This window comes from Cheilinus undulatus, linkage group 14 (genome assembly GCF_018320785.1).
Source record: "Cheilinus undulatus linkage group 14, ASM1832078v1, whole genome shotgun sequence".
Classification (NCBI taxonomy): Eukaryota; Metazoa; Chordata; class Actinopteri; order Labriformes; family Labridae; genus Cheilinus; species Cheilinus undulatus.
Genome location: NC_054878.1, coordinates 40,730,790 through 40,748,162, shown reverse-complemented (window position 1 = coordinate 40,748,162; position 17,373 = coordinate 40,730,790). Strand labels below are relative to the sequence as shown.

General features: G+C 38.1%; 1 protein-coding gene across 2 annotated transcripts in view; it reads right to left on the bottom strand.

The window, feature by feature from the left end:
• Positions 1-17,008, bottom strand: part of ncoa1 (nuclear receptor coactivator 1) — a 115,380-nt gene extending 98,372 nt beyond the window's left edge. For both annotated transcript variants that reach the window (XM_041806124.1, XM_041806125.1), the window contains exon 1: positions 16,405-17,008. The gene's annotated coding sequence lies outside the window, so the exon portion shown is untranslated. The remainder of the gene's footprint in view (positions 1-16,404) is intronic.
• Positions 17,009-17,373: the final 365 nt, after the last annotated feature.

The window sequence follows — 17,373 nt, the reverse complement described above, 5'->3', positions numbered from 1 at the left end:
TACCTGTTTGGTAAGTGTTTAATTACTGTGTTTCAATGGCTAAATGGCTAAGAGACCTTGTGGGGGCGGTCTGTTCCGCTTTGCCAGCAGCACGGACGAACCATGAACCAGTCAGGAGATAACATTGCGATGACCTCATCGGTTCGCTCCATCGTAATCTCGTCTCGGGAGAATCTCAGAGATTTTAAACGAACCGTTTTCATCAGTTTACACGCTAATTCCAAGATTTCTGCCATATGCATTTATCTTGCGGTTTGAAAATTTGCATACATGGAGTATGGACACCCAACATTGTGACTTTATATTCATGTTTTAAAAATTGGAAAAGTATAATACCCCCTCTTTAAGAACAAACTGTTGGTCATCATAGATGCACACTGATTTCATAGGTTACTGGTCTCATGAACTACTATTAATCGGTACCAGTCCTAAAAAGCCAAAGTCCTATTTCGGTAAACATCTTGACTCATCTTCTCTCATGCCTGAAACCTCTGCATGTATTGGGGGGAAGGGCACAACCCAAGGAGGTGAGGCAGAAAAGGAATAAAGAAGTAGATATTGACACATAAAATAGAAAGAGTACAGTTATTTGCACAAAGAGCTCAAACAAAGGCCTGTGGTAGCATAAGTTTAACTTTTAATTGGTTATACTGTATCCTTATTAGCATAATCTACTGTAAAAGCTCATTGATAAATGTGATAAGTGAATCCAATGCCAAGTTTATGCCCTCTCAGGTGTAGAATACAGAAATATGCAAGACTAATTAAAGCGATGACTGCATGTTTTCACAGGAAAACTTCTTCACTGCCCCTTGTTTGAAAGCTTGCAGACCTTCATGCTTCACTTCATGAAGGTGTGAACACAACCATGTGTTCATTCTACGCTGCTCACATCTCAGGTGAGACACCCACAACTGTTCAACTTCCTTAAATCTAGTGAGCAATTTTCTATGTCCAAAAGCACAGTTCAGCAAAAGATAAAGAACAAGTGAGGAAAGCTGCCTTGTTTTTCTTCCTCTATGCCTAGAATTATTCGATGATCAGGTCTTTATTGGAAACACCTACAACGTACACACAGGAAGCGATCAACTGTTGTGCGGCTCTTCTTATTGTGGCCTGACCTTGTTCACAAAAATTGGGCCACTGGGGCTTGACTCACTCAAACAAACTGCGCTCTCCTTGCTCTGTTTTCTCGCTTGCCCTATCAATTTCTTCCTGTGCGTGGTCTTTCTGTTTCTCTCATTCTTTGCCTTTACCTTTCCTCCTTCCCTCCATTTCCTCCCAACCCTCACAAATTCTCACAGTCTGCTGCACAGGCCCTTTTTTTTCTTTACAGGCGAGAATGTAGGCCATCGCTCTGACAGAAGGAAGGCAGCGAGGAGTCGTAGCAGTGGCGCTCTTCTCTTCTTCCCCTGCATTCTGCTCGTTCACAGCAGCTGAATACAGTATAGCGTGTATCCATGTGCGTGTTTCTGCCTTAGAGAGAGGGAATCGAGGCACAAACAACAGCGTACAGGCTACACCAGGAACTAATCTGTTTAAGCTCTGCAGTCAGAACAGCTCCTTTAAATCCCACTGCATACTATCAACGATGATCTAAAACACAACATCTGGAAAACAGGGCTTTATTTCACCCAACTGTGACACTGCTAATTAACCAGTAAAATGTAAACACAGCCCTTTAACTGGACAATGCCTCTACTGTAGATATCACACCTGGATTAAAGCAAAGCTGCATCAAAAAAGATAGCATTCCTTCAAATCCCGAAAGTAAACAAACAAAGAACCACGAGCTGCGGGTTGGTGAAATTCAAGCTTTGTGAGGATTATTTTTTGCCTCACCTGCCAGAGCACTGTGACCCAAAAACTTTCTAACAAAGATTAGATACACTTTTATCTCTAAGCATACAAACATAAAGAAAGGCATGCAGAATCTGTGTTTTTCTTTAATTTGGTCAACACAGTGAACATGTGTACAGAGGCCAGTAGGAGCAAAGTTTAAGGCCGAACAATTACATCAGGATGAAGTAAATTTCAAATCTGTTGACATGTCATCTATGTTAGCTAAATGCAAGTCTATCTTTTTAATGGAAGCTTTTAGGCTCTTTGCAGACAATGCCATGCCAAAGCAGAGAATTCCTCTTGGGGGCAAGTAGTGATTTTTTTGCGTGTAGAAACACAACCAAAAAGGCCATGTTTAAGCTGTTAACTACTATGCCAAGCATTTAAAGCAGTGTTACTCAACCCAGCTCACCCAAAGAGCCGAATTGTTAAAAAATACTTTTGCAAGAGCCACAATCGAAGTGATGAAAAGTGGCAAAAACAGCTTGAAGTAGCAATAAAAATAAGTTAAAGGTGGCAAAAATGTACCAAAAGTGGCAATAAAAAGAGAGAAAAGTGACTAAAATGGGCAAAAAGCAGTCAAGAGTGGCAAAAAGGGCAAAACAAAAGGTAACCTAATTGGGTGAAAAGTGGCAAAAAATTGTGAAAAAGGGCAAAAATGGGGTAATGTGGAAAAATGGAATGAATGGGAAAATTAAGTTTGACAATTAAAACCTTCTGTATAAGTCTGGGAAACAACCAATCAATTTGATTAATTTCTGAGATCAAAGTTCCTTATTTTATGGTTTTTTGGGGGACATATTATTTCAAATTGAGACATATAAGAGCCACAAATCATCACAAAAGAACCACATGTTGAGCATCACTGGTTTAAAGTGTGAAATTAAGCAAATTCTTAATTTTTAAGCTGCTTTTGTGTCCTGAAAGTAGTGAAATATCCCAGAGAAAAGTTAAGAGAATATTTCACTATAGCAGCAGGCAGGAGTTTAAAAAGCCTCTGTCTAAAGCCTAAACAAGCAGTGTCACACACCGCCCATGTATGGTTCATTTCCTCAAAGCAATCCGGTTTGGTTCAGTACAGTTCTGCCATGGTTAAGCACAGGGGTGTCAAACTCAATCACAGCAGGGGCCTGATTCTGAACTTGGGTCTAACCTGAGGGCCTAACAGGGTTGATATTCAACCATAAAATGCCAACCTTATTTTCACCAGAAATTAATTATGAGGATAAATCTTGACACTGATGATAAATGATTTTGCAATTAAAAGGTGAACATGATCAGTTATAAACTCAAAATCTGAGATAAAAAGTCAAACTTAAACGTTTAAAAGGTAAAAACATGACATTTAAATTCAAAACAATATTTTTAAAAGGCAAAATATGAGATAGAACACTGAAACCATGAATTTTACAAGTCCAAAATTGAGATAAATTTCAATACCATGATTTTTACAGTCAAAATATGAGGTAAACATCAAAGTCATGAGTTTAAAATGTTAAAATATGAAATAAAATTAAAAATCATGAGTTTTAAAGGGTAAAAAAAATGAAACAAAAGTTAAAGTTGGGAGTTGAAAAGGTCAAAACATGAGATAAAAGTCAAAATCATGACTTTAAAAGGTCAAAATAGGATTTAAAATTAAAAATCATGAATCTAAAAGGTAAAAATATGAGATAAAAAGTCAACGTTATGAGATGTAAGGGTCAAAATATGAAATAAATAATCAAAACCATAACTTTTAGTCATAACTGTGAGAAGCAAAATTGAAAATATAGACAAAACATGAATATCTTTCCCATGTTCCTTACTTTTTATCCAATTATTTTTACTGTTTACTTTTTCTATTTTTTATAACTCAAAAAGGATATTATAAATCACCAAGATTAAGTTTACGCTTTTATACTGGAGGAAATCCACAGACCTCATACTGGTGGGCCAGTTATAATAAAAATATCATATGATCTGGCGGGCCGGGTATAACCGCACCATCAGCCGGATTTGGCCCCCAGGCACATATTTAGTCAGTTGCTCACCCCCCAGGGTTTATTCAGTCGATAGTATGTCACTGTTTTAATTAAGAGCATGTCTGTGACAATATGAGGATTTTTCTACATGCTAAAGGAGCACAGCTAGCCTCTTAGCTCAGTATCAGACAAGACTCATGTCTTCCTTAACTTAGGTAGACAATAGACCCACACTATTCAGTTGGGGGCTCTGGGTCCAGATCAGGCCCCCAGGGCCATTTTAGTTGACCTTTAAGTAGAACATTTGTGCATAAAGATGATCCATGCAAGGTTTTTCAAATAGCCAGAAAAACTGTCTCTTCTACTTTCAGATACAGAGAATAGAGTTCAACAGTAAATGCATGGAGAAGTTTGTGTTTGTTTTTTTAAGTTTTGTGTGCTTTCTCTGCCATGAGTCCACATTGGTGTGAAAGAATTACAACTTGAAGAGACATTTAAAGACAGAGCACGCTAACTTTGACACCACTTATGTCTGTTTTTTGCTCCTGAGACTTTTGGGCTGACCTGAAGCTGAGAGCAAAGACATGGCACCCGTTTTCAGGCGTGTAGAGAACAAGAGAGAGCTAAATCAGCATCACTACACATGGCATTGATTTCAGGTAGAAAGAAAAAGAAATTACAACTGCAAAAACGGCATGTCAAGGCCTGTATGCTTGAAACAATTGAGGAGATTGTTTGAATGAAGCTACAAAAATTATTCTAAATACTGTATGCAATGAAATATCTCTCAAGCCCTTCATATGGATCCTTTTTCAGGAACTGGCCCCCATTCAAAACTACCTGAACAGCCCTACACTAGACGCTAGGGGCTTTGCCAGAATAAGTATTTGTGATATTAATCACCTCTATGCCAGGTAAATCTTTTTATCTGTGGTAAGACATTTTAAGTTTCGGGTCACAGTGAATATATGTAGAAATTTTGATAACTGCAGAGTAGAGATCCATTTCGCAGTCCCCCACTTCTTGACCCACGGCGGACATTCGGGGTCACTTGATTGCAAACAACCTATAAATAAACAAAGTCATTACTGACATGCTTATATATGAGAGTATTTAGAGGTGGTGTCTCCATTACATAGAGTAGCTTATGTAACAACAAGCAGTTCCAAGTTTACATGATCAGGTTTCCTCTTAGGCAAATCTTACGCTGGCTACTAGAGATGTGAATTTTTAAATCTCATTTCTTATTTTGGTTCCAATTCAGGGGGTAAAAAATCAATTTCTGGTTCAAACTGATTCCTGCCCAACAAAACTAACAATTTCCTATGAAGAGGCAATAATTTGCTAGTCTGTTGTGCACTAAGGAGCTGTAAATTATATTTCACTTTAAAAAGCTTCATGCTTTATAGCCTATTTGTAGCGTTTTTGTCACCTGATAACAAAAGTGTAAATACACAGGGGAAAACGAGTGGCCAAGTTAACTTGTGACTTTCAGCTCAAAGTGTCAGTGGTTATTGCTGTTACATTATCATTAAAACATTAAAACAAAATTACCTGACAGATATTAAAATGTTCGTGTTCATTTAGCAGACTCTTTGTCCAAATCAACGTACATCTGAGAGCAAGTATAACACAAGCAAAGACCTAGACGGGAGGAAACACCGGTAAGAGACACAAGGGGCTACACAAAAGCAGGTGCTGTTGTTATGAATTGCTAGAGCAATGCACATGGTTTGTAGATGATTTGTTAGTATTTAAAAAATCAGCAATGAATCAACATCTCGTCAACATGATACCTCTCATCATCATCGTCAGTTACATAGACGTCACCTACAAATATTTCACCAAGGTACCAAGTGCTGGGCACAAAACTTCGAGAAGTAGAGCGGGACAGTGCGAGCCAGTGCGACAGTGTGGTTGGCGGACTACCACTGGGGACAACAGAGAAGAGTCTAGCTAAGTGCACAGTGTTCTCTAAAGAGCTTGGTCTTTAGCTTTCTCTTGAAAGTAGAAAGGGACTCAGATCAGAGAATGGAGCTGGGTGATTCAATCCACCATCGAGGGACAACAAGCGGAGAAGAGCTGAGCTGGTGAGTTAGGGGCCTGATGTGACAGAAGTACCAGGAGCCCATCACCGGCCAAGCGTAGTGGGCGAGAAGGAGTGTAGACCTGGATAGGGGATTGCAGTTAAACAGAAGCAGTTTTAGTTCCTGCTTTGTTGGCTGTGATTACAGTTTTAAATTTGATGCGAGCTGCACCTGGAAGTCAGTGTGCAGAGATGAACAGTGGAGTGACATGCAGTCTTCAAGACAGGCTGGCTGCAGACGGCCACTCCCACAGACCATTCATCTAAGATGCCATACAGCTCAGGATAGAAATACACGCTAAAAATTTCTAAATAAAATCAGATAAAACCTCCGTTTAGGGTAAGGGTAAACCTGATTACAAAACCTTTACAGGAAAAAAAGCACATCCTCCATGAAAACATTCCAACAGCAAGCGAAGCTTACATAGCTCCCTTAGCTGTGTAAGCTAAGTAAATAATCAAGCTATGTAGCTAACAGAGCTAAAGCTGAGCTACATATCTATGTTATCAAAGTAGCTGAGTTAGCTTTACCTACCTTTGCTAAAGCTAACCTAGCTATAGATAACAGAGCTAGGTAAAGTAGCAAGGTAGCTAAATTAGCTAAAGCTAAGCGCACAGAGTAGCTGTGTAAGCTATGTAGACTCACAGAAACTCTCCGACAGCTCAGAGGATGAGTCAGGAGTAAATTACATCTTGTATTTTCAAACATTTACCTTTCACTATTCCCTTATTTTCCTTTTCAATCCATAACAAGTTCCTCTTGCAATGATTAACATAATAATTACTGAGATACCTGAATTTCTTTTTTTCTGTATAACAAAAGCAGGTCCATATCCAAACTGGAGGTGAAAAAGTCAAAATTTTAAAAAATAGCGGAATTTCAAAATGTGTCAAAAGGGAGATTTGTCGCAATTAAACCTTTAATGATATGACATGCCTAAGTTAAACACCTTAATCTGACCCAAGCTAGATGAGGTGTTCTGCACATGCTCCACTGTCTCCACAACAGTCTTTGAAGTCAATGAGCAAAAATGTGTAGCACAGCTGGAGTCATGTTGGTATCTCCCTTTGGATACATAGAAGCTGGAGGGAGAGCATGCATTGCATCTGTGCCAAAAGTAAAGTGTAGGGGATGGTAAGATGTCCTAGCAGTTTGGCTGTGCCCCATGAACACCATGGGTCCAGGTTCAAGTCTGACCTGTGGCTCCTTTCTATCATGTTTCTCCCCCACTCTCTCATAAATGTTTCTGATTCCATCCACTGTCCTCCTCTATTAATAAAAGGCATAAAAGACCACAAAAAATACCTTTAGAATAAATAGTTAAGTGTAGAGCCTATACACAAGAAGGCCCATAGTTACAAGCTGAAAAGGGGCATTTCGCCAGTTGGACATGCTCCACGGATCTATTTTCTTACTGTGCACTTATACTGGGACAAAGACTGTCCCGTTAAATTTCCTATTAAAGCTATAACTGTCGCTTTATTTTAAAATGCATGTAAATACACTGTCTATATTACACCAATTTATCAGGCATCAACTTACATATTTACATATTTTTTTGTTTGTGCAGTTCAGGTAGTGTATCGGACTTTGTTTTTGACTATTGAAAAAAAGGAATTTCTGATTAATGGGTAACTAGGACTATATTGCCCTGGCACACAACATGCACCGATGCTGTTAGATTTTTACTAGTACCTAATCAAAGTTTAAGATTCTGCTATTATGACAACCCTAGAACTAATATCTTGTGACGAGAGCTGAGTAGAGTGTAGTCCTTGTGTGGGAAAACGTTAGTCCGTGAAGACAATGCAGAAAAGGCAACAGTGGATAAAACTTGCATTGCAGGCTTGCATAAATCATATTGCTTAAGAGGTTGGCATTAAACATAGAAAGAAAAGGATTTAGCATGATGTGATTAAGAAATATGAGGACAGAAATGCTAAAATGTTGAAAATTAAAGTAAAACTAAAGCACTAGATGCCGATTTAATCGAGTTTAGAACTGAAGTAGGGCAACTTAAATTTATAAATAGCATTAACATTCAACTTTATGTGGCTATATAAACACCCTGAAACAAGCTAAAACAACTGGGGAGTTTATTCAACCTTTCATTTTACCAGAATACTCCCTGAGGTACAAGATTTCCCTTTTTATTGATGACATCAAAGTGCTGTCATCCAAAAAGTTGCTAACCAGCGTGGCAGGTGAGATCCGTCCACTATTGCACACACATTCATCAGATTTTGCTGGGTGTTGTGGCCCTGTTTGCAGGTGTCCTCGAAAGGTTCAAACCTCCCCAGCATGCTCACATACTACAGCTCCAGCAGAAGAATGCTGTGACAGTGTCAGGCAGGCTGCAGTAGTGCTGCTGAGTGTTAAAATGGCTGCTCATTCTCCATACAGACACAGAGCTTAGCTAGGAGGAGGGCTCCCACTCCCAACAATTTGCCACGAATGTGGCTCATCCGTAGGTGGGTTTAATAGCCTGTATGTAGAGTTGATATAGGAAAGGCCATTGCTTTCAGTCGAGTAAATATTAAATGCATGGGATCATAGGGGACTTACAATATTACGTTTTTTTTCTCCATCTGCCTCCACATCCATCGAATGCACAAACTCTGTTAAATAGAGGTGAAACTACAGGGCTTAAGTGAGTCACCACTTTGACAAGATCAGGTTAAGGGTATTCATTTCTTCAGCCCATCACAGTCCCATTTAAGAGGACAAGAAAGAGCGTCCTTCATGGAAAAGACATCAGACTTTAATATGACAGACTATAAGTAGGAAAAAAGTGTAAAAATAAAGGTTTTTCCTATGTGAACTCTCTTACCACAGTGTTTTTTTTGTTGTGTTGTTTACAGTTACCGTGTCCTCGGGCGGTCACTGAGCTACCACTGTGGCAGCGGAGTCTCAAACTTTGAACTGAATAATAGAGGCCTACAGTGAACTCTATATCCTGAGTCTTATCTGGGCCACATCTTACCCCAGAGAGGCCCAGCTACAATGTTTTTACTTTCAAACATGGCAAAGTCTGCATTACTCCAATGCTACACAAACAGACAGGCTGCCTGCTGTCATCGAGCTCAGCAAACACAAAGAAGTCAATTGAATTTGAGGAATTGAATTAACAATCTAAACAACTTATTGGGTAAAATCAAGTGTTTAATATGATAAAGGGATTTCTGTTACTCATAAGTGGCACCATGAGGCCTACTTTTACAACAAAAACATTGTTTTCTCTTTTCCAATCCTCCTATGTGAGCTTAATCACAGTAATATGTGAATATTATCCAAATCTGCAGCATCTAGGGGACAAAATCCTCGAGGATGTTTGTTGCTTTTGTAGGACGCCTCCACATTAGGTAAGACTGTTTTGTAAAGAGCCCTGGTGTGATTGTTCCTCATCCCCTCCACCCTCTTTCACATTAGTAACATCATCCCATGCCCCAGCACACTTGCATATAGGAATGGGTGGTGCTAGGGTAATACCTTATCCCAGGGTATCAAAAATAGACAAGGATTTGCTTAAATTATTTTCATGAAGATAGTGCTGCATAATGAGTGCACTTTTAAAACAAATGCCTTGATACTATGTGTCCATTTCAACCAGCAGCACCACTGCCTGTGTGTGAAGATGCTTTTAAACCAATTAAGGAACTCCTCCTAATGATGTAAGGCTACTTTGGCAAACGACGAAAGTGTACCTTTACATTTACGGCACGACACAGCATGGCAGGGCAAGGCACGGCACGGTACTGCTGTATGGTCTTCTCTAGTCAAACTGTTAAAAGCCTAACAATTCAACATGCAACAGATGCTGTAATGTGGTCCAAGATAAGATGAGTTTTAAATAATTTTAATTCTTCTTTCTAGGTGTAGATCAGTGATAAGAAATGATTGATCAATTGGCATATGCACTGCGTCCTTCAGCAGCAATGCTAGGTACAATTAAAACCATCAAAGGTTTTAAAAAATGTTCAAACTCATCTTTGCTTGTTTTTTTTTTTTTTTGGTGGCTTAAGTAGTCTGTAACATCTTTATACGCTTCTTGTGAGGTGAAACCATGGCTGGAGGGAGCTAGCCATTGAAGCACAACATGGTAATAAATAATGAGGGCTTATCTTCATCTGTTTAAAAGCACACTAAACATTACTTCATATTCCCCGATTCTAAAAGATAACAGTTGATTATCATTCCTCATATTAAATCAGGCATGAGGGGAGGGAAGAGCAAAGAAAAGAGTGAACGTTTGTTCCTTAGCAGGGAGCAATTTCAGTTGTAGCTCAGTTTCCTTAATAAGTCTGGTAACAATTCTTCAACTACAAATCAGTTCCTGCACGCCTGTACACCTTGCCTCATGAACGCTGTTTATTTCACAACTTGAAGCATTTTGATAAAGGATTTAATGAAGCCGGAGGAGGCACCGATCTTCTCACTGTGCTTGCACGTACACGACCACATGTGGTTTTGAACGCCTGGTAGAAATACTGTACACCCCGGTAAAAATTTTAGGACGGTACGACAGTATTAAAAAAACGAAAAGCGCCCAATCCCACATGGTTTGACAGTTTTTTTGAACTACAAAATGGAAACAAAGTTGTATGTACTTCAAAGGCAGGTGGCGCTAACTGCTAACTTTAACCATACTCTACTCAACCTATGAGCTTCACACCATGCCCACTGACACAGTGACCCTGTAATGAATATGACCGGTTTTAGAGCATTTTCACCTCTTTGGACTAGCTGGTTAAACGCATTTAAAATGCAGATTTAGCTGAAAAAGGAAGTAGAGTGTTTAAAAAAGTAACTAAAACCCTGACCACATTTTTCAGCTACACCATATGTATATGGGTGTAAATAGTGGTTCACTGATATCCTTGAGGAATTTTGGAGATTCCAGGATGCATGCAGATCAGCCACTTCTTGAGGTTTATTAATCCTTGAACGTAGCTGTATTTGAAATTTGCACCAAAAAAAAACTACATTAAACAAGTCAGACGTATTTAAAAAAATGAAGGCAAGCCATCACTATGACTGTAATGTTTACATGGCAATCAATAAAATAAAGAAAGATTTTGCCTTGGAGAAAATAACATTACTTTCTCTCATGTAACAATGTCAGTTAATTTAAAAATTTGACTAAATTTGGGGGTAAAATCATCTTCAAAGCATGCTTTTGAAAACATAAGCGTAAAATTGAGTCTTTTCTTATCAATCTACTCCAATGCTTAAAAAAATTAAATTTGAATTTTGTGCACAAAATTCATAAAATAGGTCAGATTTGTTTTGAACAATAAGGCTAGTCTGTGCCATCAATAACAAGGTTGGATTAAGATACATAAATGCTTAATTGTGTGTGCATTTATTCTTTATATAAATTACTTTATTTGTTTAGTCTCATGCAGCAATCTTGGTTTGTTTAAAATGCTGCTCAGTTTGGGGGAATTTATCTCTAAAACATTTCTTAAACTAAGAAATAAATCAAATGTCTCTACTGCAGTTTTAGTCGTTTTATATCTAAATCTTTTACTCTTCACTATGTATAAAATAGGTCAGATACACAAGGTTATTCAGTGCAAAGAACTGTTTGGATAACAATAAAATACAATATGGTTTGCATTTTTCTTTTAAATAAAAGACCTTACTTTTTCTCATATCAGCATTTCTAAAGTCTGTATTGATTTGGGAAAATATCCCTATAGCATGTTTGTAAAAAATAAGACATATCTAATGCCATTCATATCCAATTATTTGCAGTGCTGTTACATATGTAGTTATTTTTTCATACACAGTGATGTATAAACTTGTCAGATTGTTGTCAATAAAGGTTTGCCAGTACAAGGAATGGCATGTTTGGATGACAATCAGCGAATGCTATACAGAGTATATTTTGCCTTAAAGACAATAACTTGTCTTCCACAAAGAAATTTCAGTTCATCAAATAATGTCTTAATTTGGGTAAAACTCTCATGAAAGCCTGTTCTTAAAATCCAAGGCATACAGTAAACATCCTTCACATTCAAATCTCTGCAATCCTTGTACTCATCAATTCTAATTTCCTGGACAAAATAATGCATCTATTTGTCAAATTAAGTAAATGAAGGCTAGTCACCGTGAAAAAGGCACATTTATGTGACAATCAATGAGTTCTTGGTTTGAATTTTACCTGAAGAAAATGACTTTAATTTCTCTGTGCAGTAATCACCATTTGTTTAAAATGTGCCTTGATTTGGGGAAAAACATCTTTAAAACACGTTTTGAAACGAAGGCATATACTGGGCCTAAATGTTCTTCAAAACTAATCAACAGCAGTGTATGTGGTCTAATTTTGAAAGGTTTTGCACTGAAGCATTAAATAGGTCAGATCTGTTTTGGTAAACATGGCTAGTCAATGCAAAGAGCGTCATGTTTGAATGAATATCAATTTATACTACACTGTGTAAATTTAGCCCTAAAGGAAATTACTTCACATATAAAAAGTCAGTAAATTAGGGGTAAAAATCCTCTTTAAAATGTGTTTAAACATAAGGCATACATTAAATACCTTCACATCCAATTCTATGCAGTGCTAATGTTGTGAATTCATTTTTTTAAATAATGATGCATGAATTAGTCAGACTTGTTTTTTTTACAAAGGTAAACCACTTTAAAAATAGCAGGACTGGATGTCCATTAGTGAATACTACACAGTGTTTATTTTGCCTTAAAGAAGTTGACTTTACCTTCTCTCATGCAACATTCTCAATTTGTTAAAAATCATCTTTAAAACATGTTTTTAAACTAAAGCATTAACTAAATTTCCTTCATAACTAATACACTGCACTGCAAATGTTTCATATTTAGAAATTTTGAAATGAAGCATAAAAAACAGGTCAGATTTGTTTTGGTAAACAAGGCTGGTGAATGGAAAGAACTGCATGTTTGAAAGACCATTTATCTATACTAAACAGTGTGCATTTAGCCTTGAAGAAAATCCCTTTACTTTCATAAAGCTATCTCAATTCATTTAAAATGTGTCTTCATTTGGAAAATATTTCTTTAAAGCATGTTTCAATAATGATGCCATTTATCAAATCTCCTTCACAACAGCCAAACTTCTACAATGAAACTGCAGTTATATCATTCTAAAAAGACTGCTTAGATTTGTCATAGCTATTTTGTAACTGAAGGCAAGACACTGTAAAGAATGGTATGTGTGGATGACAATAAAAGAATGCTATTTTCTGAGCTTTGCCTTGAAGAAGATGAATTTCTCTTCTCCTACGCAGAGATCTCTGTGTTAAAAATGCATCTTAATTTGTGGGAAAGTTCCTTTAAAGTACGATTTTAAACTAATATACATATATCAAATGTCCTTCACACCATTAATGCTAATGCTGTAACTATTAGAATTGTGATTAATGCTTAATGTTCTGAATTCTGTCCAATTCAAATTCAATTCAAACAACTTTCAAAAATCCCTCTAGGAGCAGTTGGTTCAGAGCAGACTGTACATAAAAAGCCTTGATAAAACCACAATGACAGAGAGAAATATGTAAACTAAAAAATACACAAGACCTAAAACAAATATTGATATAAAAGATGATCTGAAGTATTTAACATAAGGGGCATTTAGTAGTCTATCTGCAGTGGGAAAGAACAATCTGCAGTGGAAGAATAATCTAACTTTGCCTTATAAAGCAGTCTCAGTTTCCTTCAAGACCTTCTAATTTGATCAAACTCATCTTATAGTAAGTCTTTGTTTAATATGCAGTTTAAAAAAAAACGTTTACACTATCTTATGAATCAATCAAAGTTTCAAAAATTGAGAAAGCATCCGCCCATAACACATGTTGATGTTGATTCCTTGTCATGTCAGTTGTATTATCCTTAAAATGCTGCACTTCAAAATGAATGAGTTTGTAATATTTGTTCTGTAAATGAAGGCCAATAACTGCAAAGGTTGACGTGTGGATGCCAATCAGTGATATTATATTCTAGTAGTCCTCCTAAAGCATGGGCTTGAAAATGTTAACGTTAAACTTAATGAATGAAATAGGTCAGATTTATTTTTGAAACAAGGCTTGTCACTGAAAAAACATGACTAGATGACAGTAAATGGATGCTGTACAGTGTTTATCATAGGGCAAAATAATTCTGGAAAATAATTTAATTGCAATTTTTTACCCCAATTTTGCAATTAAATTATGAAATGTGATTATCCCTTAACTTTATTCCTAAACAAAGGCGGAACAATTATTTAAGTGTCTAATTTTGATGATTTTGACTTGTATTGCTAATTGGATATGAATTATTGCAGTTAAGGATTTTTGTTATTCTTATATATAATTAACCTGACATGCCAGATGGATTTGTTTTACACATCCATCTGGAAAACCTTCCATAGCTGGCATTTGGGAAAGGGCTGAGCCTTTGTAAAAATACTGGGAGGGTGATTGGATGAACACTGTCACATCTTTATAGGCCATTCAGAGCAACAAAACACGTGACATCGTAGCCCCTAACAGAGAAGGAAGCTCCAGAGAGAACTGCATAATGCAAACCATGGCAACTGTAGACATGTCAGTACATGACTTTTGTCATTTTTGAAAAGAAAAAAACCCACTGCTGTTCTTTGTTCTTCTTTTAATGAAGAAATGTCGTCAAGTTCTGATAAAACTGGCACTTAAGCAGCATCCATGCTAATCTCTTCTGCCATAACTGCACCGACCTCTTCTCGCTGGTTGCATACGTCACGACTCTGCCGCGCCCCAAAGTACTGCCCCTTGACGCTGATTGGTCCTGCCACTTTCTAACCGGGCTCAAACAGTCCAGATGGGAGCTTTGCAAGATGGGATTGCCAGAAAGAAACACAGAAACGGGTGAATCCATCTGCTTTGCAAGGTTAATATTTAATAACAAAAAAAGTATAAAAATGAATGTAGGGTTTTCTTGTAGATTATTCTAAAAAAATGGCACCTGCATGATTGCATATGTCATGCATAAAATCTCTGCTGCAAAAAAAGTTTTAAACTGGTATTTTGACACAAATTTCAGGTCAAAGAAATATTGCACCTTTTGTGATTTGAAAATTACAACTGAAGTCGAATTTTCGATTAATTGCCCAGCCCTACTTTATCATGCAATGAATGGCTTTACTTCCCCCTTGCAGAATTCTGCTTCTCAAAAATCATCTTTAAACCATATTTAAGCCATAAATCAAATGTTCTTTACAATAGCCAGTCTACTGCAATACAAATTTGCCTATAAAACCATGAAAATGTTGCACTGAATCAAGCTTAGATTTGTCACACTTATTTTGTAAATGATGGTTAGTCATTGAAAAGGATGGCATGAGTGGATGTCAATAGAATAATGCTATTTTCGGTGAGTTTTGCCCTGAAGAAGTAACCCAACTTTACCCCATGCAGTCATCTTAGTTTGTTAAAAACATGTCCTAAATTGGGGGGGGGGGGGGTGGGGGGTCTTTAAAGCATGTTTTTCAAGTAATATCACATCTTTTAGAGCTACTGCTATAAGATTACAGTTTTAGCATTACCTCAATTAACAAAACACGTCAGATTTGATTTGTTAAACAAGGGTTGTGGCTGCAAAATACACGACCCGATAACATCAATTAACTTACTACTTATTATTACTATTAACTAACTTTACCTTATGAAGTAGTCCCTGTTTGCTTGAAAAGCATCTTAATATGATCAAAAATCATAAGGTTTCAAATATGAAGCTATCACAAGCATTTACATTGTTTTATAAATCAAAGCTGAGTCTCAGAGGACAATATGCAGGCGTCTGCTCCTAAAACAGATTGATGTGGTACTGATTTGTTCTTATGGACTTTCTAGGAAGTCGTTTCCATTCATTGCCCAGGTCATACCCTGTTTAATAGTGGATATTTAGCGCTTTTGCGGTCAGAAATATCAAAAACAAATGTTATGTTTAGCACAAAGGGACACGCTGCTCCAAAGCGGCACCAGAACCACAATGACTATCACTGGAAAACGGGGTCAATTAAGGTGAATTTGTCTCCACTACATTAAAGCTAATCGGAGGCTTATATCTCCGCTATTCCATGCGTGTTATCGATCCGGTTTGTAGCATCTTTGACCACGGTGCTTGAGATCTCTGTGGGCAGGCTATCCTAAAATGACCGGAGGCTTTTTCAGCCAGGAGGTCAAACTGTCCTTTAAGTTTTTCGCGTTAAGTTAGCGGGTAAATCAAACAAATCACAGCGACACCTGGAGGCCGATTAAACTATATCTTACATAAGAACAGCCTGGTGTCTTTCTTTGCAGGTGGCGAAGGAGCAAAATGTCCCAGCGAGCACCACCGCACTCGCGTTATGTATGCAGTCAGAGAAGATGGTGTCGGTGAATTGTAGCAACGTTATGTGGAAAAATCAACAATGAGTCAGGCGTGTTTGGAGGCCCCGAGCATATGCTCCGCTGCAGTTTGACCATCATTTGACATGTTGTCATGCATTTTGAGGCGGTGTTGCTCGATTTGCTTACCTCTGTTTGTCCTCCGTTTAACTTGTAAATAAAGCTCCAGCCAACGTCGTCTTGCTGTGAGATGTCACGCTGGATGATTAATTCCCATGCAAACGGCAGCTTGGACAGCGCGTAAAACAAGCCAGTTAGCTAACTTAGCTAACCAGCTTAACTTACTCGCGACAAGAGCAGTCAGATGTCTGACTTTTTATCCACTCTTACTTTGAGAGATAATTTTGCAGTCAGATAACACGAACATGCTTTAAACCCAAGTAAGTTAGCTTGGGAAGCGGGTAAAAGTTGTGTGCTAGCTGGCTTGCTAGCAATTTAACGTCAGCTTATGTTGACAAACAAGCCTGCGTAGTTAGAATCACACACGACTTGAAGCTAGCTAACGCCAGGCTGCCAGCACGGTTAGCTTAGCCAGCTAACCAGCTTGCTAAAATCCAAACCTTGTTTCGAAAATCTCCTCTCGCCGAGTCTGACTTGTATCCCATCGGCAGTTGCAAACCGTAAGTAACTCCAATAATCACTTGTGGGTGGTTTCAGTGTTTCAATGACGGCGCACTCGCAAATGCAAACCCAAGTTATCGCTTTGGTCTCTGCTCTCCGCCATTTCCACCAATCTCTCAACACAAACAAACAGCGCTGCTCGTGCGCACCGAGGCTCGAGGCGCGTTCACGTGGGGAGCAGCGGGCAGAATCCTCCACCGTGTTGATACCGAAGAGGACCCGACTGTTTGATTACATGTTATTAATGGCACGTTGTTATCGCCACGATGACACAGTGGTATGTTTCGCCGACACTAGTGAGGGTATAATAGCAGTAGGATGGGGGTTGATGCTCTGATTAAACTACAGGCCTCGTGCAGCAGCGCGTGCTGATGCTCTGTGCAGAATCCATAGTGTCTGAACATTGTGCTGCACACTGTCTGCTACATTATTCATAAAGGCACAGAGCATGTTTTGTGAGTGACCATAATAAGGTAG